The sequence below is a fragment of the Rattus norvegicus genome, chromosome 6 (assembly GCF_021556685.1).
Source record: "Rattus norvegicus strain SHRSP/BbbUtx chromosome 6, alternate assembly SHRSP_T2T, whole genome shotgun sequence".
In the NCBI taxonomy this organism is placed as follows: domain Eukaryota; kingdom Metazoa; phylum Chordata; class Mammalia; order Rodentia; family Muridae; genus Rattus; species Rattus norvegicus.
This window is the reverse complement of record NC_141539.1, coordinates 28,621,893-28,647,743: the sequence shown is the minus strand read 5'-3', so window position 1 is coordinate 28,647,743 and position 25,851 is coordinate 28,621,893. Positions and strand designations below refer to the sequence as shown.

Sequence of the window (25,851 nt, the reverse complement as noted above, 5' to 3'; positions counted from 1 at the left end):
GGATTTATCAAGGCTTTAAGTTAGAGGTCCTAGTCCTTCTTTTCTGTCAGCTTGTCTTCCCTCACTGGAAAGAGGACCCTGAAAATGCCTCCGTCCGATTGCCGGTAGGCTAGTCTGTGGGTCATAGTTTTGATTGATTGATATATGGAAGAGCCTTTGAAGGGCAGTGCTACCCTGGACGATGGTTCTGAGTTGTGTAAGAAAGCAGGCTGAGCAAGCCATGGGAACAGGCAAGTAAGCAGCATTCATGTTTCTATGTCCTCAAGTTCTTGTCCTCAGATTCCTGCCTTGAGTTTCTGCCCTGACTTTCAAAACTCAATGATAAGCTGTGACAGAGACTTGAAAATTGAAATAAACCCTTTCTTCCCTCATTGCTTTTAGTAATGGTGTTTTATCACAGCAGTAGAAATTCAAACTAAGACATGGAATAATAGGACTCTTTTAGAACTCTGTTCTACTTGCTTGCTTGCTTAATTAATTAATTAATTATTTTTAGACAAGGTCTCTAGCTCAGGCTGGCCTGGAACTTGCTGTGTAGCTGGCTTCAAATACAAAGTTATCCTCCTGCCTCAGTTTATCATGTCCTGGGATTACAGACTAAGATGAGGTTCCATGCCTTGTTATGTTCTTGAAAGGTAGCCTTAGTGACAGAAGATCAGTTGAAGAGCATTTCATAATGCAGACCTGGTGCATGGACTGTGCATAAGTGGCTTCAGAGCTGAGTTCACAATCCATAAGTTTTGAAATCAGAAAAGAATATGACGTGGATTGGGTGTGAAGAGCAGGACTGTGTGAGAGGCAGAGGCAGGGCCGGAGGCGCAGGTGCAGAGAGGTGCAGAGAGGCAGAGAGAGGCAGAGGTCCTCTACAGAACAATTGTATACTTTGTAATTAATGGTTGGGATTGGAGGTACTGTTGACTGACTAAAAGGAAGGGCTAGCTGGATTCTTTGTAATGGTTCCAAGGGAGTGGAAAGAATCATATATGATACTTTCTTTTGGAAAAACTGAATCCTTCTGGGAGAATGGGTATTAGAATGGTTTTCTTATATTAGGCTTTTCTTGTTGTTTTGAGACCAGGTGTCGTGTAGCCCAGGTTGGTTCTTGATTCTCTATGTAGGTGAAGCTGATCTTTTTTTTTTTTTTTTTTTTTATTGGATTTTTAAAATTTATTTACATTTCAGATGTTACCCTCTTTTCTGGTTTCCCATCCATAAACCCCCTATTCTGTCCCCCCTCCCCCTTCTTCTATGAGAGTTTCAGCACCCATCCACCCACCCTTTTCGGTCTCCCCTCCCTGACATTCCCTACTCTGGTGGTGGAGCCTTGGCAGGACCAAGGGCTTCTCCTGCCTCTGGTGCCCAACAAGGTCATCCCCTGCTACATATGCAGCTGGAGCCATGGGTCTGTCCATGTGTACTCTTTGGATGGTGGTTTAGTCCCTGGGAGCTCTGGTTCGTTGATATTGTTGTTCTTATGGGGTTGTAAGTCCCTTCAGCTCCTTCAATCCTTTCTCTAACTCCTCCAATGGGGACCTCATTTTCAATTTGATGGTTGACTATGAGAACCTCTGTATTTGTCATGCTCTGGCAGAGCCTCTCAGAAGACAGCTGTATCAGACACTTGTCAGCATGCACCTCTTGGCTTCCCCAGTAGTAAATGGGTTTGGTGGCTTTATGTATATGGGCTGGATCCCCAGGTGGAGCAGTCTCTGAATGGCCTTTTCTTCAGTCCCTGCTCCAAACTTTGTCTCCATTTCTCCTCCTATGAATATTTTTGTTCCCCTTCTAAGAAGGACTGAAGCATCCTCACTTTGGTAGTCTTTCTTCTTGAGCTTCATGTGGTCTGTGGATCGTATCTTGGATATTCCAAGCTTTTGGGCTAATACCCACTTATTAGTGAGTGCATACCACGTGTTTTTTTGTGATTGGGTTACCTCACTCAGGATGACATTTTCTAGCTCCATCCATCTGCCTAAGAATTTCATGAAATCATTGTTTTTAATAGCTGGATAGTATTCCATTGTGTAGATGTACCACATTTTCTGTATCCATTTCTCTGTTGAAGAGCATCTGGGTACTTTCCAGCTTCTGGCTATTATAAAAAAGGCTGCCATGAACATAGTGGAGTTCTTGTTATATGTTGGAGCATCTTTTGGTTATATGCCCAGGAGTAGTATAGCTGGGTCCTCAGGTAGCACTATGTCCAATTTTCTGAGGAACCGCTAGACTGATTTTCAGAGTGGTTGTACCAGCTTGCAATCCCAACAACAATGGAAGAGTGTTCCTCTTTTTCCACATCTTGTCAGCATTTGTTGTCACCTGAATTTTTGATCTTAGCTATTCTGAGTGGTGTGAGGTGGAATCTCAGGGTTGTTTTGATTTGCATTTCCCTGATGACTAAGGATGTTGAACATTTCTTTAGGTGCTTCTCAGCCATTCGATATGGATATTTCTCAGTTGAGAATTTAGCTCAGTGGTAGAATGCTTGCCTAGCAAGCACAAGGCCCTGGGTTCAGTCCTCAGCTCCGGGGGGAAAAAAAAAGAAAGAAAAGAAAAGAATTCTTTGTTTAGATATGTACCCCGTTTTTTAATAGGGTTATTTGATTCTCTGGAGTCTAACTTCTTGAGTTCTTTGTATATATTGGATCTTAGCTCTCTATTGGATGCAGGATTGGTAAAGATCTTTTCCCAATCTGTTGGTTGCTGTTTTGTCCTAATGACAGTGTCCTTTGCCTTACAGAAGCTTTGCAATTTTATGAGGTCCCATTTGTCTATTGTTGATCTTAGAGCATAAGCCATTGGTGTTCTGTTCAGAATATTTTTCCCTGTGCCCATGTGTTTGAGATTCTTCCCCACTTTTCTTCTATTAGTTTGAGTGTATCTGGTTTGATGTGGAGGTCCTTGATCCACTTGGACTTAAGCTTTGTACAGGGTGATAAGCATGGATTGATATGCATTCTTCTGCATACTGACCTCCAGTTGAACCAGCACCATTTGCTGAAAATGCTATCTTTTTTCCATTGGATAGTTTTGGCTCCTTTGTCAAAAATCAAGTGACCATAGGTGTGTGGGTTCATTTCTGGGTCTCCAATTCTATTCCATTGATCTATCTGCCTGTCTCTGTACCAACCATACAGTTTTTATCACTATTGCTCTGTAATACAGCTTGAGATCAGGGATGGTAATTTCCCAGAAATTCTTTTATTTATTGTTGAGGATAGTTTTAGCTGTCCTGGGTTTTTTGTTATTACAAATGAATTTGTAAATTGCTCTTTCTAAGTCTGTGAAGAATTGACTTGGGATTTTGATGGGGATTGCATTGAATCTGTAGATCCCTTTTGGCAAGATGACCATTTTCACAGTATTAATCCTGCCAATCCATCAGCATGGGAGATCTTTCCATCTTCTGAGATCGACTTCAATTTCTTTCTTCAGAGACTTGAAGTTCTTGACATACAGATCTTTTACTTGCTTGGTTAGAGTCACACCGAGGTATTTTATGTTATTTATGACTATTGTGAAGGGTGTCCTTTCTGTAATTTCTTTTTCAGCCTGTTTATCCTTTGGGTAGAGGAAAGCTACTGATTTGTTTGAGTTAATTTTATATCCAGCCACTTTGCTGAAGTTGTTTTATCAGGTTTAAGAGTTCTCTGGAATTTTTAGGGTCACTTAAGTATACTATTATATTGTCTGCAAATAGTAACATTTTGACTTCTTCCCTTCCAATTCATATCCCTTTGACGACCTCCTTTGTTGTCTGATTGCTCTGGCTGGGACTTCAAGTACTATATTGAATAGGTTGGGAGAGAGTGGGCAGCCTTGTCTAGTCCCTGATTTTAGTGGGATTGCTTCAAATTTCTCTCCATTTAGTTTAATGTTAGCTACTTGTTTGCTGTATATTGCTTTTACTATGGGCCTTGAATTCCTGATCTTTCCAGGACTTTTAACATGAAGGGGTGTTGAATCTTGTGAAATGCTTTCTCAGCATCTAATGGGATGATCTTGTGTTTTTTTCCTTTGAGGTTGTTTATATAGTGGATTACGTTGATGGATTTCTGTATATTGAACCATCCCTGGATACCTCAGATGATGCCTACTTGATCATGATGGGTGATTGTTTCGATACGTTCTTGGATTTGGCTTCTGAGAATTTTATTGAGTATTTTTGCATCAATATTTATAAGGGAAATTGGTCTGAAGTTCTTTCTTTGTTGGGTCTTTGTGTGGTTTAGGTATAAGCGTAATTGTGACTTCATAGAAGGAATTGGGTAATGTTCCTTCTGTATCTATTTTGTGGAATGATTTGCACAGTATTGGTATTAGCTTCTGTGAAGGTTTGGTAGAATTATGCACTAAATCTGTCTGTTCCTGGGTGTTTTTTGATTGGGAGACTTTTAGTGACTGCTTCTATTTTTTTAGGAGTTATGGGACCATTTAGATTGCTTATCTGATCTGATCTTGATTTAACTTTGGTACCTGGTTTCTGTCTAGAAAATTGTCCATTTCATCCAGATTTTTCAGTTTTGGTGAATATAGGCTTTTGTAGTAGGATCTGATGATTTTTTGAATTTTCTCAGTTTCTGTTGTTATGTCTCCCTTTTCTTTTCTGAAGCTGATCTTTTTTTTTTTTATTTTTTCCTTCCTGGTATAAAGGAGGTTTATTGGGAGCAAGGGAGAGGAGTGAGTGATGTGCTTATAAAAAGATAAAGAGAAGCGGGTATATGTTCTATGGATGTGTAGTCAGGTATGGAGGAAGAGGGTGCCTCGGCGGGCCCATGCTGAGGCATCCCTTTCCCTGAGGGACCAGCTACAAGATGGTATAGTATAGAATAGAGTTTATTAGGGCATGGGGAGGGGAGTCAGGACTGTAGTAGAGGCAAAGAAAGGCAAACAGAGAGAGAGAAAGGCAAACAGAGAGAGAGAAAGGCAAACAGAGAGAGAGAGAGAGAGAGAGAGAGAGAGAGAGAGAGAGAGAGAGGTGGTAGAGGCTGGCCATGAGCACGTGGAGAGGGAGGGAGAAAGGGAATGGGGAGAGAGCGGGAGCAAGAAAGGGAGAACAAGAGAGGAGCAAGAGCCTGAAGCTGATCTTAATTCTTTTTTTTTTTTTCCACGTGGAAACGTTTAATGAGAGAAGAGTAGAAGAGAGGAAAGGCTGACCTCGGGCATGTTGGCGGAAAAGGGGGGTGGGGAGAGAAGGGTCAGGGAAGAGGGCACAAGAGCGGAGAAGAGTGAGAGCAAGAGCCTGATCTTAATTCTTGATCTTTTAGCCTTCGGCTCTCAATGATGGTATTCTAGACACACAGTTCTACCCATTTTATTTTGGGTATGTATATATTTGCATAAAAGTGATTTTAATGTGAAAGCAAATGTGGAAGCGATCACTGATGAAATTAGCTGGTTGTCAATGGATCATGAAAATGTTTATAGCATTAGAATAACTCAGTTTTCACAACCAAACACATTGCAGGGCGGTGGACTCAGGGTGAAAGTGGGAACTTGCTACAGTTGTAGGATTTCGTTTAGTTTGAATATATTGTGGAAGCTTTCAAATCTCAAACACAAATCAGCACTCATAGAGTAGCCAGCTTTATTCAAAGGACTAAGAAACCAGTGACCTTAAAAAAACAATGACTTTAAAAGTGATTCATGTTTGCCTTAGGTTTCTTTATAATCTCAAGTCACTCAGAGAGTGAAGAGCAAAATAGAGACAGGAAGAAGCTATTTGTAATGAGACACTACTGTACACCTTCCAGAATGGCTATATATAAAAGATGCTCCCTGCTGGGGGTGTGGATGTAGACCAGCCAGAACTCGTACATTCGCAGGCATGTAAAATGGTACTTCGTCACTTTGACCCGCTGAGGCTTTGTCCACTCGCACCTGTGCCCAGCTGCTCAATCCTAGCTACTATACTCCTGAGAAACTAATGCACTATTAACAATCACATAAAAGAATGTTCATGGTATCTTCATAATAACCACAAAGGTATCACAGCAGAATAGCTTAATAAATTGTAATATATTTTAAAAAATGAAGCATTGCAAAAGCAATAGCAGTCTTTAGGGATCTCATAGGCATCAGGAGGCACATTGAAAAACACGCACGACTGTTTGTGGAGGATGGAAGTCAGAGCAGTGGCTATTCCAGGCTGTTGGTCATAGTGGCAGGGAGTGGACGTGTTGGAGGCTCTGTGTATTGTAAGTGTGTAAAGGCACACATGAGAATTCCTTCCACTTCAGTTTCACAGGTCTATTTACCCGTTTCCTGCATAAGGAGCTTATGACAATTTGTGTCTCCTGGGGAGGAAGACTCATTTTCTTTGGGGTTGAGAGCATTGGTAGGTTGACCATGTTCTGGTGCATGACCTCACACCTGTGTGCCTACAGGCAATAGCCATCATATTCAGTGAGTTATTAAAAAGGGCGCTCAGGGACATAAAGGAAGTGAAGAAAGAGTGAAAGTGAATTTGATCAAAATATGTCTTATATATGTGTATATATATATGTGTATGTGTGTGTATATATATATATATATATATAAAACATGTTTTGAAAAATTTAAATAAGAATATTGTGTGTGTTAGATAGTTTTATGTCAACTTGGCACAGTAAGTGGCCCCCGAGGAAAGGGAACCTCAGTTAAGAAAATGCTTCCAGGGGCTGGGGATTTAGCTCAGTGGTAGAGCGCTTGCCTAGGAAGCGCAAGGCCCTGGGTTCGGTCCCCAGCTCCGGAAAAAAAGAACCAAAAAAAAAAAAAAAATGCTTCCATTAGATGGGATTGTAGGCAAGCCTGTAGGGCATGTGTGTGCACGCATGTGTGTGTATATGTGTAGATGTACTATATAAAACACATATGTGTATACACACACACATGTGTCAGGATGAGTTAATTTTGATTGGACAGCTTAATTGGGGTAGCCACAGGGGGGCTTTTGTTTGCTGGACTTAAATACTTTGATAGCTGGACCTTGATAGTCAGCCTCCGGAAGAACCGAAGTGGTCAAATAGGGGAACTGACCTTGCTGGCTAGCTTTGGGGATGGGGGAAGGGCAAGATCTGCCAGACCCATATTTGCCATGTTGGAACCTTCATAGTGCTGTGTTAGTTTATATTGTTTGGTAGTTTGGAATTTGGAATCACTTAGAAGACAAGATGCCATGCATGAATTTAGAGATCACCTAGATTAGGTAATTGAAAAGGGAAGATCTGCTTTAACTGGGCAGCACTGTCCCCCATTGGCTGAGATTCTGTATTTAATGAAAAGGGAGAAAGTGGGCTGAGCATGCTCTCTGCTTCCTGACTGTGGATGCAAGGAAACCAGCTCTCTCACTCTTCTGCATCCATGATTTGTCTGCAGTAATACAGTGGGACTGTGACTCCAAACAAACCCAGCCTCTCAGAGCAGCTCTGTTAGCTTAGCAGTGAGAAAATTAATTAATACGGTACTTCCTGTGTCCTTTGTACTATTGTAATACAAATGCTCTTAGGATCGTCTTCTTTGTGGTAAACTATAGTCTCTAGTGAAAGTTGGAGTTTGTAAAGTTAGGGATCATGCTGGCTAATTTTAGGTCAGCTGGACACAAGCTAGAATTATCTGAAAGGAAGACATCTCAGTTGAGAAACTGACTCCATTTGATCCAGCCATAAAGCATTTATTTTAGTGACTGATGGGAAAGGGCTCAGCCCATTGTGGGTGGGGCTCTCCCTGGGCTAGTGGTCCTGGGTTCCATTTGAAAACAAGCTGAGCAAAAGCCATAAGGAGCAAGTCAGCAAGCAGCACACCTCCATGGTCTCTGCATCAGCTCCTGCCTCCAGGTTCCTGCCCTGTTTGAGTTCCAGTCGTGACTTCCTTTGGTGATGAACAGTGTTGTGGAAGTGTAAGTCAGATAAACTCTTTTTTTCCCCAAATTGCATTTTGGTCATAGTGTTTTGTTAACAGCAATAGAAAAGAAACTCTTACTAAGACAGGGAGAAAAGATGTTAATTAGGGGTAGTCGAAGTAGTTTTTTTTTAAAGCTTGCCCCCTTGGAGTCAGGGTTTGTCTCCATAGCCAAATCTAACTTGGTATTAATGCTAAGTGGAACAGGCTGGTCTTGAGTTCCTGACCTCCCGAGTCCACTGGCTGAGTGCTGAGACTGTGGACAGCACTGCTTGTGCAGCCTGCGCTCTGTGATTGCATGCCTGCTTAACTCAATGTAAGTTAAAAGTGTACAGCATCCTTGTGGCTTTATTTTTTAGGGATTGATTGAACAAAATTATTTCCTGTACTACAAATTATGCCAAGGGTTTGTGAATATCCATAGAGTATGATTTCCTGTGACTGCTTAGGGCTATTCTTTCTATGAGTAGGATTATTAAATGAGATCTCCCCTTGACCTTTTCATATGATATTACAATTGTCTTTGCATTTATTGAAAGACTTCAAGCTTCATAATGTAATTTTGAAATTTAGCAAAAAGATGTTATTTCCCTTTTCCCTCCCTTCTGTCTGTCTCTCTGCATAGAGTCTCTCTGTAGCTGGGCTGGCTTTTGACCCAAGGTGCTTCACCCTTGCTTGGTGCTGAGAGTATGTTGTGGGCCACCACGTTGGCCTAAAACTCAAGTTGTTCATTCAAGCCAGTTGATTCAAAAAAAGGTGTTTTGTTCTCTAATATTGGGCGTGGAGACGAGAAACAGGGCCGAAGTACTTGACAGTAGGCAGGCCGTGCCAGATGGCCTTTCTCACTAGCTTCATGTATGCTAGTGATAGAACCAGCATGGCGTGGCTTCCATTCCCTCCTAAGACTACACAGACCAGAAGCCGGTTTAGCTTCTCTTTGTTACTGGGACAAGGAGTTCTTGTCTTTGGAAGGGACTGATCTTCATTGGAACTGAATCTTTACTGGAGTCAGTTAGTCCCAAAGTACTATTTATTCCCTTTTGAATCTAGAATTTCATCAAGTCTCAGAAAAAGGGGAGTCTTAATATTCTTACTTTAAATTAGGAACTCTTAAATGTCTGACTTTGTCTTTTGGGGCTATTCTTAAACCTTTTTAAGGGTCTTTCCACCCATGGGCACTTGTGCATTACTAGGAGGTTGATAGTTTCCTATAGCCATTGTAATAAATTAATACAAACATGGTGGCTACTTTCTCAGAGTCTGAAATGTTAGTCAAGATCAAGAGAAGCAAAGCTGTGGCACTGCAAGGATAGTTGCTCTTGGCCTTACAACCTGTGGCAACTGCTATATGTATTTAGGCCCTTCCTCAATATTTCAAAATAACCATCCCATTGTAAAATACTTAATATAACCAGCCATATTTATAGTCTTTTTTCCTTTTCTTTCTATATAACATTTGTAGCTTTCAGAGGTTAGGATGTACTATATGCATATATCTTAAATTAGCATATATTGTATAAAGTAATGAATTTGATTTTGACATTTTCATACATGTTCTGTGAGTTACTTTTCTTTTTCTTTCTTTTTTTTTTTGGTTCTTTTTTTCGGAGCTGGGGACCGAACCCAGGGCCTTGCGCTTCCTAGGTAAGCGCTCTACCACTGAGCTAAATCCCCAGCCCCGTGAGTTACTTTTCATGGTGTACAAAACAGCTTACAGAAGCAGGTTAAAGAGGAGTGTACAATTGGTCCTGGTATAGAAGGCAGGTGACAAAGTGTGAGCAGCTGCCACATTGTATCAGTCCTGACAGAGACTCTTCATCCTCTTCATTCAGTCCAGCACCCCAGCCCATAGGATGATGCTGCCTGTGGGTGGGACTCCCCGCCTCAGTTAACCCAGTCTAGGTAATCTAGAGACATGTTCAAAGGCCGGTCTTCTAGGTGAGTCTAGATCTGTTAGGTTAACAATATTAACTAATCATCAGTTGGCTGTTTTCACAGTATAAATCTGCCAATTTGCAAACAGGAACTCTTTTTACTTTTTAGTGTCTTCAGTACATTTCTTTAGTGTTTTATGATTTCTATGGTAGAGGCCTTTTGTGTCTGAGTAGGTTTATGCTTAGAATATTTTCTCCTTGGAGACTATTGTGAGTGGGATTATTTTCCTGATTGCTTTCTCACTGATTTGTTTTCAGTTTTTGTTTTTAATTTTTTGAGACAGGGTTTCTCTGTGTAGCCTTGGCTGTCCTGGAACTCACTCTATAGACCAAGCTGGCCTCGAACTCCGAGGTCTTCCGTGCCTCTTCTTCCCAAGTGCTGGGACTTAAGGTGTGTGTGAGCTATGGATCCTTGTATAATTTTGTATATTGCTATTTTGCTGGAAAGGTTCTAGACTTATGGATCATGTTTTTAGGGTCTCTAGTTATAAAATCATATCTGTAGGAAGGAATAATTCAATTTATTTTGTATTTGCGTTGCCTGTGTTTCTCTTTCTTGCCTCATTTGTCTGGCTATAACTGCAAACACTGGGCTGAATAAAAGTGGTGAGTATACTTACAGGATGTGAATATGCTTTGAAAGTCATTTAGCCTGCAGAAGTAATATCTGTTAATTCGTGTTTATAAGTAGAGAAAGAACATTAATTGCCTAAAATTACAAGATCTGAAAATGTTTGTTGCTCTTTTTTCCTAGCCACTTCCTTTAAACTAGTCACGTGCAGAGCCAGGTATTATGATATGTGTCGGTGGTTCTAGCACTTGGGGGCCGAGGCAGGAGGATTGGTGATTTGAAGCTAGTCTGGACGCCATAGTGAATTCCCATTCACTCTGGGCTACATGATGAGACTTGTTCAAAGCCCAAAAGATACAACCCGGCCAGGTGGAGAGCAGCAGTGCCACACGGCTGTGGTCGTGTTGCTCTGAAGGACACAGATACCAGTCTGTCTCCTGTTTCTACAGTTTTGTCAACTAGGAGTGCTTTAGTAGTGGATTTAAACAGCATTCAGGGTGTGGGATTTGGCTTTTGTTTACCACCATTTGCCATAATTCCCCTAGATTCATTGTAGTTATTGCCTGAGTTTTTTCTTTTCTCCTCCTCAGCACTCCTCCTTCAGATGGATGTGCTCACTTAAGGGCATCTGTGGTATTTCTAGCGTTTGACTCTTACAAACAAGCTCCTTTGAACATTTGTGTATATGTTGTTATGCGAATGTAAATTTTCACTTCACTAGAGTAAATACCCAGCAGGGTAGTTGCTGGGCCATATGGATGTTGTATAGATGTATGGGTTTATTTATGAGCCCTCAGCTCTGTTCCCTGGCCCTGTTCTTTTTTCTTTTCTTTTCTAATGTCAGTAAACACTATCTTCCTTGCTGTTACTTTGTACTGAATTTTGAAAACAAATGCAAATCCTGTTCTTTAAAATTATTTTTTATTCTATTTATTCTAAAGTACTTGTGTGTGCGTGTGTGTGTGCGTGCGCACATGCAGATCAGAGAACAACTTTCAGGAGTTGGTTTTGACCTCATGTGTGTCCCTGGAGTCAAACTAAGGCTGTCAGGCTGACCGTCTGGTATCTTTCTCTTGCATTTCCTCTTTTCTCTCCTTTCTCCCCTCCACCCCATCTCTATATTTGTAGCCCAGGCTAACCTAGAACTCACTTAGAACTCAACTGTATAACCCAGACTGGCCTTGAACTCATGGTTATCTTGCCTCAGGTTCACAAGTGCTGGGATTACATCATGACCTGCCCTATCTGGTCAGTTTTGAATGGCTTTTTCATTGACTGTGATATTTTAGGGTTTGTACATGCTGTGTCTCTTACTTTGCTGTTGTTGTGACAAAACAGCAGGACCATAGTAAGTTATGCAGAAGACAGTTAATGAGGCTTACAGCTCAGAGGGTTCAGAGTCCATGATGGCAGGGCAAAGGCCAGGGTGACATGAACAGCTGAGCGTTCACATCATGATCTGGAAGCAGGAAACAAAGAGAACATGCTGGGAATAGTGAAACCTTAAAGCCTACCCCTTAGTGAGACATCTTCTCTAATGAGGCCATACCTTCTAACCCTTCCCAAACAGTTGGGAGACCACGTTAAAAATACATGAGCCTGTAGAGGACATTCTCACATCAATCACCACACTTGGTACAGTATTAACAGTATTTAGTTCTTTCTATTGCCAAACCATTTTTTTGTGTGGATAGTATAACATTATTGTTGTTGTTGTTGTTATTTTGGTTTTTGAGATAGTGTCTAACTATATCGCCTTGACTGACCTGGAACTCATTATTCAAAGAAGACTGGCCTCAGATACATAGATCTACCTGTCTCTGCCCTCTGAGTGCTGGTACTGAAGGTAAGTGTCACCACATCCAGATTGCCACATTCTTTTTCTTTCTTTTTTTTTTTTCCTTTGGTTCTTTTTTTCCAGAGCTGGGGACCGAACCCAGGGCCTTGCGCTTCCTAGGTAAGTGCTCTACCACTGAGCTAAATCCCCAGCCCCTGCCACATTCTTTTAATCCATTCATCAGCTGGTGGATTCCAAGTTGATTAGCGTAGTGGCTATTAGAAATAATGCTGCTGTGAACATTCATATTCTAGCTTTGCATAGGTTTTTGTTTTCATTTTTCTTTTGTATACTTAGGGCTAGAATTGTTGGCTCACAGGATAATAGTGCTTGAGCTTTTGAATAACTCCTAGACTGTTTTCTAAACTGGCTGTATGAGTTTACCATCCTGCCGCAGTGTGGCCAGGTCTGTTCCTTGGCATCAGCACTCGTTCCTATTTGCTTTTTTGTTATATCTGTCCTAGAGAAGTTAAATGATCCTAGTGGCTGAAAGGTGTTGTCCTGTTAGGGTTTGATATGTATTTTTTGATGGCAAATTAATATCAGTCATATTGTCCTATGTGTATTTGCATATGTGTGTTTTCCCTGGTGAAATGTTATTCATATATTTCTCGTAAAGCAGATTTATTGTTTTTGATTATGAGTATGTGTATGGTCTTTGCGCATGTGCTGATGCCTGCAGAGGCCAGAGGTGTTGGAGTCCCTGGAGCTGGCCTCTCCTTGTAAGGTACTTGGCATGGGTGTTGAGTAGTGATCTAGGGTTGTCTCTAGGGTCGTCTGCAAGACCACTTCCTCGCCTCTGGTGCATCCCTCCAGCCTTGCCTTTGTCTTGGTTAATTGGGTTATTGCCTGTTATCAGCTGCAGGAGTTCTTTATTTGCAATGTCAGAGGGTTGTGTACCTTATCAGAGGTTTGCTTTATGAAAGTTTTATTTTGTAGATTGATTTTTCGTGTGAACTATAGTTGATTTTGTAGAAGTATTTATCTAGTGTGCATAACTCATTTAGTTCTAGGAGGTTATAAGGTGATAAGTGGTTTCTTTGTACCAGTCATACCTTCTGCAAACTGGACATTTTGTTCTCTTCTCTGGATGGCATCTTTTGGTGTCTCCTGTTGGCTGACACTTCAGTGCTAAGTTCATGATGAGGGTGGTTATTGTACTTGTCTTGTTTCTTTGGTAATGTGGGTGAGGAGGGGGCCCATTATGTTTTTGGTTTAAAATATTTGCTGTAGGGTGTTTTTTTCCAATTGCTTACCGTCTTATCATTCTTTTAGTTTTTTTTTTTTTTTTTTTTTGAGAACTTAGTTGGCCAGTGGATATGTTTTTCAGACTTTTTCTTTCATTTTGAGAATGCCTCACAAGAACCATCTAGGGCAGGCAGATTTATTTATCTTGGCTCATGGCTTCAGAGGTTTCAGTTCATGGAGTCTGCTTCCATGTGTCTGGGCCTGTGGTGTGCAGTGCATCGTGATGGAAGGGTGCATGAAGCAGACCTCCTCAGCTTGTAGTGGTGAAAAAGTAGAGGGAGAAAATGGCTCCCTCTCCTGGAACAGGGGTGAGCTTTCTCCTGTTCACCTTTCATTCCAAATAGGCACTCAGCCCATGGGATGGTCCTGCCCACAATCAGGGCACTCTTTTCCTGGTAGTCAGTTCTTGTAGGTCTATTCTTGTAGACATGACTAGAGGTGGGTTATGGATCTCCTAGTTGCTTCTGTTACACTGACAGTAATATGCATGGTCATAGCAAGTAATGGATTGTTCTCAAAAGCCACTTTTGTGGTGTCACAAAAGTGTATGTATGTGTGTGTGCTTACTTTTCTTGAACCTATTATTATGTATTGATTGTTGACTATTTAACTAGCTTTGTTCCCTGGATTAAAACAGTTTTTAATATCGTTGAATTCTTTTCTAATGCCTGCTTGAGGGTGGGGGGAGACAGAGAGAGACAATATTGTTTTTCTGGCTTCTGCATTAATGCTTCCAATTCATCATGTGTTTTTAAGAGATCTTGTGTAGAACTAGTTTTAATTCTTTAGTCATTTGATAGAGTTCTGATGAAACGGTCTAAACTAGATTTTTTTTTTTCAGAAGACTTTTAGATCTGAGTTCAGTTTCCATGCTTATTATGGGGGTATTTAATTTTGAGTGATTCATGTTACTTGGTGCTTTTGAGGAATTGGCCCATGGACACATAGACAGGATTCCTCATTCCTGCTTAGCAGGTTGAAAGTTCTGGTGTCATGAGGCTGCTTAAATCCAACTGATGTGATAATTGTCTCATTACTGCTTCCCTTATGGTCTTAGCTAACACCTTGGGGTCAAGGCTGTGGCCTTTACCTACTCTTGGCATCAGAACCTTGACTCTAGAAGTATATCACAGAAGGCAGGTTTTGAGGATTTCTATTCTTGCCCAATGTCTTATAGTTTTTATTGCTGTGATAAAACACCATCAGCAGAAGTAAGCTGGAAAGGGAAGGTTTATGTTGCTTACAATTCTGTATCATAGTCCATCACTGAAGGAGGTCAGAACAGGAACTCAAGACAGGAACCTGGAGGCAGAAACTGAAGCAGAGACCATGGAGGAGTGCTGCTTACTGGCTTGCTCCAATGGCTTGCTCAGCCTGCTTTCTTACACTATCAGTACACTCTGCTCAGGAATGGTGCCACTGAATGTACTGTGCCCTCCTACACCACTAATTAACCAAAAAAAAGTCTTACAGGCAATCTGATTGAGGCTTTTTTTTTACAGTTGAAGTTCCTCTTCTTAAACAACAATAGCTTGTGTCAAGTTGACAAAAACTAACCAAGACATTCTGTGTCCTATTCTTTCTTTCTCTTTGTTCCTATGAAGGGTTGACATGCCCCTTCAGCTTCCTGCTCTTGCTCTGCCGTGCTCTTTTCCCTGATAGACCATCCATCTGGAACCATTAGCCAAATAAACTCTTTATTCCTTAAGATGTTTTGTACATGATAGCTTTTAACCACAGCAACAGAAAAGTACTAGTATAGTATACTATAATATAGTATTCGATACTAATATAGTATTGGATATAGAAATTGGGGTGTGGCTGTGATAGACCTGACCACGTTGTTTTATAGAGCAGTGCAGAGAGTGACTCCTCGTGGAGTGGTGGAAGGAAGTGGTATGCATGATTAATTTCCAGTTGAAAACAATAGCCAGGTCTTAAAAACATATATAGTGTTATTGCAACATAAAACCTAATATATAACTATCCCTCATACAACTGCAAAAACATTTTAAATTTAGGATATATATTTCTAAAATATATTTATATAACAAAATATTTATATAATATTTCTATGTAAAATATGTTATATTTATAATTATATGTTATATAGATACATATATTCTATTTATAGACGATAAATATATTTTAATATATTTATATAATATATAGTATAAATAGATAGTACATAAATATATTTATATATTTAAATATATGTATTTAGTATATATGTTCATTCCCTAAGTTCTGCAACTCCAGACAACCCTGAGTAAATACATAAGCCCATAGGTATATGAAGTAAGAGTGGTTTTGTTGGATCCTGATCTTTACCTAGTTTGATTTGACTTTACTCTCAGGCAATGAGTATCAGAGTTAAATAGAATTGTAGGGCATCTGGTGTGCACCCCTTCAAGAACTGTGGCAGTGGACTCTGTGTACATTTCATGTAGCACCTTAGGAAGGTCATGGCTGCTCTTATCTCCCTGGTCCTTTTGGTAGGAAGGGTGCAGTCATAATTAGTTCAGGGCCACAGAACTAGAGGTCGTTTGTTGGGAGAATTTCCTGTTTTTTGACCACAGACCTCATTTCTTAACCTTTGTGTTGAGCCAACTGCCATTCTTACTTTAGGGATTAAAAACCCTCCTCTGAACTGGCAAGTGTGATCTTTGCACTTACTTGGTTTTGTTGAGACGGTCTGATATGGAGCACAGGGCACATGTGTATTTCCATGTGCTGGGGTTACATGAATGGGCCACACAGCTTTGCTATTGCTTTTGAGTTCAGAACTTCAGTTGCTCCCCCATCGCAGGATAATACCCATACTCTTTATGCAGTCACTTAAGTCCCAAAGTGACAGTACTGCCCAGACTTCGTATGAACTAAATAAACACTTGGTGTTTACAGGGGATGCAGTATGTGGGCTATGCCCCCTTGTAAACTGTAATGAGAGGTCAGGAAAAGGATGTTGGTATAAAAGTAGCCTGTACTAACCATGTGAGTGGTTCTGGAGGTCAGAAGAGGAGCATCTGGATGGAGGCTGTCCTGAGGAGACTGTAAGACCTGAAGGCTGTGAGAGCTGGGCTCCGCAGGTGATGCTCTATGCACAGAAGAATGTGAGTGGAAGGAAGAGGTTGGAGGGGATGGGATTCAAGCTGAGGAAGGAGGCTGCTGTATCTGACTTCCATGGAGGGCCTTCTCTTGAGTTAGAGTGGCCTCTGGTCTTCAAATGAGTTGAAAAGTTAGGCTATGTTTTTGCCAGCTGAATTTTTGCCAGATCTTGCTTCTTGCCCACTGTTTAAACATACTGAGTGCTGTTGTAGGGCCAACCAGCGATAGCATCAGGTGAGTGTGCTAGTCAAAGTTTACTAAGTACAATGCGTAAATATTATTTTGTTTTAACCTTTTATATGTTACCTGAGCTTACCAAAGGAAGCTTTAAATTATAAAAGTTCCAGAACTACTTTTAGTAGTGAAACATTGAAATAAACATGGAAATAGCCAGGCTATAGAAGGTAGTTCTTTAAGTTGGGTAAGTTGTGATAAATATTTTAAAGTCTGTTGTGTGTGAACTCATATGGTTACCATGTGTGAGTCGTTCAGTGGAGTGTGTTGCTGGCACTGTCCCAACTCTCTAGAGCAGAGGTATTTGCTGCTGGTCATTTGCCCTATGTCTTGAAGATATAGTAACTTTAGTTGATTTTGGTTTGAAAATTAGCTGTGTTATGTAACATACACTTTCGGGGGAATAAAAGCATAGAGTCTTATGTGTGCTGTGTAATTTTAGCCCTATAGTTACACGTTTGTACCCGCTGTTCTCAAACTTCTATTACCACTTCTTTCCCGTATCATGTTTTTCTTTGTTGTTAATTTACATGACTTCTGTTAATACATAGACATCATGTACAGAGTTCGGGGGATTTTCCTTTGACCAACAATAAAATCATTTACAGTTTGTAAGTTGCTCTTTTGACTGCACTGCTGACTTTCTAACTGTAGTGTATTCTTGTGCTTCACAGTTTAACATTGGCCACCCAGCACTCTTTACACGGCTGTTGATCTGTTAATCACCATTAGGTGCTTCTCTATTTTCTGTTTTCTGTAGGGGTGTGTGTGTGTGTGTGTGTGTGTGTGTGTCTGTGTGTGTGTGTGTGTGTGTGTGTGTGTGTGATATGCACACATATGTGCAGGTGGGAGAGGCTAGAAAAGGACATTTGATCCCTTGGAGCTGGAGTTCCTGTGACTGAGCCACGTGACTTGGGTGTTGGGAACTGAACTTGGGTCTGTACACATTCTTGGAGCAGTCATCCTCTTAATGGTTGAGCCATCTGGCCAGCTCCCATTTCTTTATTGATGGACATTTTACTCTTCGAATGTTCATGTTCACGTTGGACTCTAGTAAGTTACTTATTCATTTACAAATTTGTTGTTTTGGAACTGAATTCATGGCTTTTCTTCCATTGAGCTATCCCCCTGCCATCTGTGAAGATCTTTACTACATACTTTCTCGGTTTCTTTCTTTTCTTTAATTTTTTTTTTCTTGGTACAGTAGAAATGTGAATGGTATTTTTGGTTATAAATATATATGCACTTTAAAAGTGCCAGCCTCACTGTGTTGCTTTTTAAAGGAGCCCCATCTCTTAATGCCCATAATCATAGGGTGCTTGCCTCTTTCCCTCTGTGCTGACTTCTACTAGATATTATCACTGACAAATAGGAAAAACTAGTAATTGGAAACACATCTCATACTGCCTTAATTAGATTTTTGTATGTATTTTCTCATATGAGACTATTTTGATACCTTGCCCATTTTTCCTATTGTTATATTTTATTCTAATTCTTTAGTGCTTTCATAGTTTACATGTAACTCTTTAATTCATCTGGAATTTATTTTGATTTCATGGAATGAAAACTGCTTGATTCTGGAGGAGATTCAAGGGCTAGTGGGCCTTGAAATTGTCTGGAAAAATTTAGAGGGTAAAAATAAACTTGTTGCCATTGGAAAGTAGTTTGTTTCAGATTTATATAAAACCTTAATATTACCCAACTCTTTAAATTCTATTTGTAATGGAAGACCCTTCTCTATTACTGTAGCAGAGAGAGAGCTGGGTTCTCCGTGCACGTCAGATGCTTGCTTACAGGGAGTTCAGGACAAACCACATTTGAACTGAGTTGCATCCGCTTCATACAGAAGAGAGAAAACTCTTGTATTCAGAGTACATCCGTCCTTTGCCATGTGATAGCTTTTTCTATGTCTGATGCAATATTTGAGGTTTAGTGGGATTTGCTTAATGTTCCTGGGGAAGAGGCTTTGTAATCTAAGGTCTGGGGCTAATATGCATTATTTTCTGTGGCACAGGGAGTTATTGATTATTTGAGGCTCTGGAGTAGGATACCAATCTTGAGTTGTGTGGATGGGGCCTACAAGAGATCACCCGCATCCTTAGAAGTAGAAGGTAGAGGGACATAATGCACAGAAGAACAGGGGCAGTGACCACAGAGGCAGAGAGGTTGGAAGGAGATGGTCACAAGTCAAGGAATTTTGGTGGCTGTATGACGTAAGAGCTGTTCTTGCCAATATGGAGGAAGGATGACATACACCTGACTTGGTCCAGTGACACTATTCCAGATACTTGGTCCCAATATTAAAGGAAGTTTTAAACTGCTATTTAAGTCAGTGAGAAATGTATTACTACAGACGTAGGAAACTAGTGTATTCTATGTGAGGGTTAGCTGTTTCCTGCTAATAACAAGTTCTTATTATTTCTCTTGTATAATTAACTTTTCATTTATATTTGAGATGAATTTGAGAGTTATTTTTTAATGTGTTTGGAAAATAGTTGAATAGAAATTGTATTGCCTTTATAAAATTGTGTTGTTTTATTGCCAAATTCATAAATGTGGGATTCTTTCTAAATATCTAAATTGTCTTTCGTCTCTTTAGGCAGTGCTTTGTAGTGTAGTTCAGAGCAGTTTTTAAGTCTTTCACTTCTTTGGTTGAATTCATTCTTAGTGTACTTGTAAAATGCGACTTGTAAGTTCTTTTTTGGTTTACTTTTATCTCCTCCCTTCCTCCTCCTCTTCATATTTCCCCCCTCTTTTCTCCTGTCCGCCTGTCTGTCTGTCTGTCTGTCTCCCCCTCCCCCGAACTCTCCTAGGTAGCTAAGGCTGACTTAAATGGTAATCTTTGTGTCTCAGCCTCTCATTCCATTAGTAGTTCCTTTAATACTTCTGGATTTATATCCTGTAAGTAATGTGTAAGTAATGTGTAAGTAATGTGTAAGTAATGAGATTACAGGTATGAACCTCCATGCCCACACTTGACTTTTGTGTATTGAATTTTGTTCCCTATAACTTTTCTGAATTTATTAGCCCCTCTGGTATTTTGTAATTTCCTTCTAAGGTTTCCAGACTGAGGATCATGTTTTGTAGAAATCCCACTTTTCTTTCTTATTTGAATGAGTTTTAGTTACTTGTGTGACTAGTCTTGGGTAGAACTCCCTGAACACAGGGCTGAGGAGCAGTGGAAGAGTGCCCTTGTGTTCCTGGCTTTACTCATTCAGTCTTTCATCCTAGAATATGATGTCAACTCTTAGATTTGTAAATTGCTATGAACTGAGTTAATCGGTAAGCTTTGGAAGATAATTTATTATTTTTGTTAGTCTCGAATTTTAGAGTAGACGGAATTTTCATACCATTGTAATTTTGTAGTTGGCAGTTTCACAGTCTGGAGTACACGAAAGCGTCAGAGAAAGAGAAGTCAAAGCATAAGAAAGCTTAGGGCTCCATGGAATGGGGGGCCTCACCTGCAGTCCTCTGGATTCTGGCATGTGACGATTATTGCTTCTAATACTCCTTTTTTTAATCACTGCTCACATAAATGCAAGGTTTGCCTAGGTTAATCCTTCTAAGCTTTAAACATTTTTGCATGTGTGTATCTAGAAGTAACCCTTCTAAGCATTAGCCAGCTTTCTGATGCTTTTGCTTACATTGGAAAGAAGGCCCATAGCCACTAGTGCTGAGCCCGGAAGAGTGGAGGATGTTTTATGTCCTAGAGTTAGAGCATGCATAGTTCTTACATTTATTAAACTGTCTGATTATTTGCTTTGGGTTATTTTGATAACATTTTCATAGTTTCTATTCCAGTTTCTGATGGGCTAGGTCTTATGTGTGTGTGAGAATTATGTTTGTATATTTAAATGTAAGACATTCATTATTTGGAGTGTATAATACATTTATTATACTTAATACATATATATATGAATGAGACTTTTGTATGAACTTCCTTAGTGGAGCAAAACCCAAAAATGTCCTACTCCAGGTGGCTTGATGGACACAGGTGCGTTTGAGAAGCTTTTACAGGGAAAGTCTACCATCCTTCTTGTAAGGGAATTGTGCTACTGGATTGAGCATTTATTTTCCTTGTTGTGGAACTGTTTCAGAGGGTTTCTAAGTGCACAGTAAAGATGTGTGGTCATGGGATACTGGGGTTTCTGCAACCATCTTCATGTTACTACACAGTGATAATGGATTTTTCAGACTGAAACCAAGTTTCCTGTCCGTATCCAGTGCTTCATCCAGTGCTTAATTCACCCAGTCAACTTCATAAAGAGATGATGCTTTTCAAAAGCCAAAGGCTTGCATCGTACTTTGGGAGACGGAGTTTCTATTGTAATTCTCCTTCACTGTTAGGAGTTCCTAGTTGTATTGATATGCAGTACCAAGTAGTGTCTTCCTTGTAACAAAGTTGTCTAGAATATGAGGGTCTTGGCAGACATCAAAATAATCATGTGTTAAGGATTTCATGTAACTCATAGTCACTGTGGGATCAGGCACATGGTTAACTGGTTCAAAGGAAAAGTAAAGCAATCCACAAATTTATATGGGTTGAAAGAATGTTGAAATGGTTTGCACATGGAGCAGCTGTTTGGTGGGGGAGGAGGGGCTTGGGAGAGGCTGGAAGTCAGTTGAATCTTCTACCTGAGAGAGCGGAACCTGCTCTTCTCTTCCATAAGCCTGGTGCACAGAGTCCTGGAGCTGCTTCTCTAGAATGGAATCTGAGGTGGAGGGAGTGCTGGATTTTCCTGACATGCTTTTCTTTCCTTGTTACTGTGAGTTGTAGAGGGTGGAACTTTGGGGTTCTTGCATGTTACTCTGTGTGAGTGTGTGGTGTGTGTGCGTGTGTGTGTGTGTGTGTGTGTGTGTGTGTGTGTGTGTGTGTGTGTGTGGAGATTTGGGGCACTGGATTGTGTGAACTGTGGTAGGCAGAGTTTCAGTATTTGCATTCTTTTATCTGGATACTCTTGGAACTCCATGACTTTTTATAGCCATATCATTATGTTGTTAATGAAAACAATCTTAAAATAATTTGGCTTTAAATATTTGATTATATACAGATCTATGTTTGAATTTTCTTTGCTGGTCTTATAGAAACTTGGATAGTTTTGTGGCTTTTTTTTTTTGAGGGGGAGAAAGGGAAAAGCTGGTGGTTACAGGAAGGAGAAAGAGTAAAGGTGACGGCATTTGTATGGTTTTTAGAGCCAGCATGAACCGTGAGGTTACAGAGGCTGTGCAGGGGTTGGAAAGAACCCAGGCTTTTCAATACTACTACTTGCCTGTGGAAACACAGGTATGCCTCCAAGGGTACACCACCTTGGGTTTCATTTAATTCCTCCTGAACATTTTTAATGAATCTAGTGTGATCAGTTTTACCCTAACATGTTTTTGTAGAGTTGGCTGTAGTAGTTCTCTGTTTGAATAAATGTTGAGTAAATCTTTTCTTTTTAATGTTTTTCTCTGTGAGTTTTGTCTGATGCATGATGCCCTCTAGTGAATCTAGCCATTCAGAAACATGATTAAGGGGCAATAACCAATACAATTAAATCTTCAAAAGGACCATCCCAGCAATCCCTGCGTGCTGTGTTAACATGGTGAGTTTCTGACCCGTGTTCAGGCAAAGATTTGACTGTCTCTGATCATCTGACTGAATTCAGTGACTCTGGCAGAGGATATTTAGAATCTCTTTAGCTCAAAGGCTCTAGTTAGACCTCCACATACTGAGTATGTCTGGTGTGCAGCACTTCCCAAGGCCGAGCGAGTTTGAAAAGCCCTGTATGTAAGCAGCAGGCTTGGGGTTGGGGATTTAGCTCAGTGGTAGAGCGTTTGTAGGCCTGACTTCAAGTAGCTATGTGTGTGTGAGAGATGGCTCCCACAGCTGCTCATGTCCACTTGCCTCGACATTTAATGTGCACCAGTTAGTTTAGTTCTGTACCTCTAGTGTAGACATTGAGAGCCAGGCACCTGGTTCCTATTAGTGTTCTCAGCACTTGAGAGGTGTAAACAGGAGCTTCAGGAGGTCAAGGCCAGCTTAGGCCACTTGAGATCATGTTGAAAAACAATCACTACCAACTACTACCAACAGCAAACACACGGAAGTTTTTGATTCAGAAAACCTAAATAATTTGCCCAAGATCGTATGGAAAGTAGAGGAACCCTGACAGCTCTTGTAAGTTAACGATGGGGTTGGTAGCGGTCAGTGACTCTAGCTGCTTTCCAGGTTGACATCCAGCTTTTGAACAGTACCTAGCTGTCTGTATCAGGTGAGCTCAAGTCTCTTTTTTTTTTTATTTTTGTCAAGTCAGGCTTTCAAGTGACCCTAAGAGCCTGGAACTTGGTGTGTAGCCAAGGCTATCCTCATGATTCTCCTGCCTCTGCCTCCAGCACAAGGCCAGAAGGCCAGGCAGCTGCCATCACACCTAGCTTTTTTTTTTTTAGTTCAAGATATTTATTTTACTTCAAAAAAATAGAGATCATTCATCTCAGCAAATACTCATGAAAGTGAGTGTTTTTCACAGGAGTAACATAGGCAATGGGGAGATCTTTACAAGTGCTATTATCTTTTTTTTTTTTTTATTAACTTGAGTATTTCTTATATACATTTCAACACACCTAGCTTTTAACTGCTTTTACCTTGTTGCTCTTAAAAGTGTGTCTTCTTGTAAGTTTCAATTGCAGAAGTGATGGCTTAGGCTGGACACAATTGTATCACTTGGGAGCATGAGACAGGATTGCCAGACAGTTCAAAGCCAGCCTGAGCTGCATGGTGAGACCCTGTCCCTGATAAATACAAGTGCCAGATTCCTAAGCCTGTCTGGATATTAGAATTTTCTTCCTTTCTTCTTGTAAGGCTCTTTATAAAGATGTCTGTCTTTACTGATGTTACTTTCTTTAAAACCTTTGTGAGCTGGAGACCCTCTGGTCATGACTTTTTAGTTTTGGTCACTGACTAAATAGAAATTGCTTTCTCCATCTGTTGATACCTTAATCTCAGGTTAAAACAAGCTGTTTAACTATTCTAGGCTGTAGGCCAGACTGTTAATGTGGACACAATTTAGGATATTTCTAGTTCCTAGAATAATAAGGTGAACCTCCAGAAAATCAGATGTCATATTTTGTATAAGGAGATGTTTCTCATTTCTGGGAAGTTGTGTGTGTTCTGTTTGCTCTTTGTTACTGTTTTTAATGACAGTTACTTGCTCCAGTGCACTCATGTGGTCCCTAACTTACATCTCATTAAGGTATAGATTGATGACGATTGGCCTCCTTATTCTCTTCTGTTCCCTGTGTCCCCGCAGACTAGCTATCAGCATCTCCCCACTCTCTAGTTATAGTCAATTAGAAATGAGGGGCATGATGAGGAGGAGGGAAACTGGGAGCCTTCCTTGAAGGACAGCAGCTCAGAGGCGCACGGTGTAGGTTCAAAGTCGGGAAGGGCGGAGAGGGTTATAGAACATTTCAGCCAAAGGAGGAGCTGAAGAGAATCCCAAGTCCATTGACCTTTCGGTGAAATCAGAGCCATTTCTATCTGTGAAGAATGGAAAAGGACTTAAGGTATATGAATTAAGAAATAAATTGTGGTCTGAATTCTGTGGCCTATGACCTGGGAATCAAGTGTTGGTGACAGATAAAAAATAGGCATAAGCCAGTCATACAAGTGATTGACAGACAAGACGGGGATAGGAGGTGTCTCTCAGTCGGGATAGTTACCACACAGGTGGGGGTGATAGGAGAAGGTTGTAGAGCATAGCTCCACACTAGGCTTTGCCCATGGTGGTTGAAGACTGTGTTGCTAGTGTTCTTCTCAGGCACGTTTGAGATGATTGACATATGGGGTGATGTAAAACCTCCATCTAGCTATCATGTCTTACAGTTCCAGTAGGAAAACGCCGACTCGGAAGTGCGGTGCTTTGGAATGCGCTTGCCCATGAGCAAGACTTGTCTTTCCACATTTAGTTTTTCATTTGCCAGTCAAGTTTTTATTTGACAGCAGAGTAGGCAAGTATCTGTAAAGTAGACCTATTATGAAAATATTCCTACCCCAAATATTATCATTAGTCTTATTGGCTTCTGCAAGTGAGATAAGATTGAATTTTATTTGAAAAGCTTTTAATTAAGTAACTGTAGTAGCCATTAACTATAATCTTATTTTGCATAGTATTGGTACCTAAGATTTTATTTTGTATCACATAAAAATTAAAAATTTTATGTTAAAATTGAGATAGATTTTTCTGACCTGAGTGCCTAGAGGGGATATGCTTTGTGGGATCTTGTTAGGTTGCCTAATTTCTCTGCTGCTTCAGAGTCCTGTTCCATATCTGGGTCTTGAGTTTCTTCCAAAAACAATATTCATAATGACACTATTAATATAATTAAATCCAGAAAGGCACAAAAGAAGGTACAGGGACTAGAAATACACTTTGCTGTGTGTGTCCTGTGGAATACTGTGCACCTGTGAAGAAGGCGATACTTTCCCTCTGTTTTCCTACATGGCTGAGTCCTGTAGGTATGAGGAATGGAAGACTATGGGAAGTGCTGGAAGGAGGCCGCAGGGTCCCGTGGTGCTTTATCTTAGTCTGGTTGTGTTTACCTCATAAAATCTCATCAGATGATATATGTAGGGCTTATACGTTTTCAGCAGATAGGTTAGCCTTTAGTATTTTTATCAGCATGTATTAATTATACAAAACGATTTCATTACAACAGTTTCATGTCTGATATCTTCTGATCACATTCATCCCCACTACTCCTCTCGTTTCCTCTTGCTCTGCTGACTCCCCTTCTCTTCCTAACTGGTCTACTTCTATCTCACGTCTTTCTGCCCACAGAAGTTCATTAAGGTATTTACAGGATTGTGTGTGAGAGAGTATTCATGGGAGAGCATAGAAGAAATTGTTTTTTTCTTCTCCCAGCACCCCTTAACTACCTAGCAATCCCCCAAGGGGTGTGGGCCCTGGTGAACCATGCTGCCATGACAGGATGTTGACAAGCCCAGTCTTGTACAGACCTTGTGCAGGTAATTCTGGCGCCGTGACCCTGAGCGCTGTGGC

The 25,851-nt window shown here is 40.5% G+C and overlaps 1 protein-coding gene across 16 annotated transcripts in view; it reads left to right on the top strand.

The window, feature by feature from the left end:
• The window catches only part of Lclat1 (lysocardiolipin acyltransferase 1), a 144,274-nt gene that overhangs the window by 4,773 nt on the left and 113,650 nt on the right, over positions 1–25,851 (top strand). For 4 of the 16 annotated variants that reach the window (NM_001431932.1, XM_087553681.1, XM_087553679.1 and 1 more), the window contains one exon: positions 12,124–12,229. The exons of 11 other annotated variants lie outside the window; for them this stretch is intronic. The gene's annotated coding sequence lies outside the window, so the exon portion shown is untranslated. Of the gene's footprint in view, positions 1–11,953; positions 12,019–12,123; positions 12,230–25,851 lie in introns of those variants that run through there. One more of the 16 variants, XM_087553682.1, reaches the window with a different exon arrangement.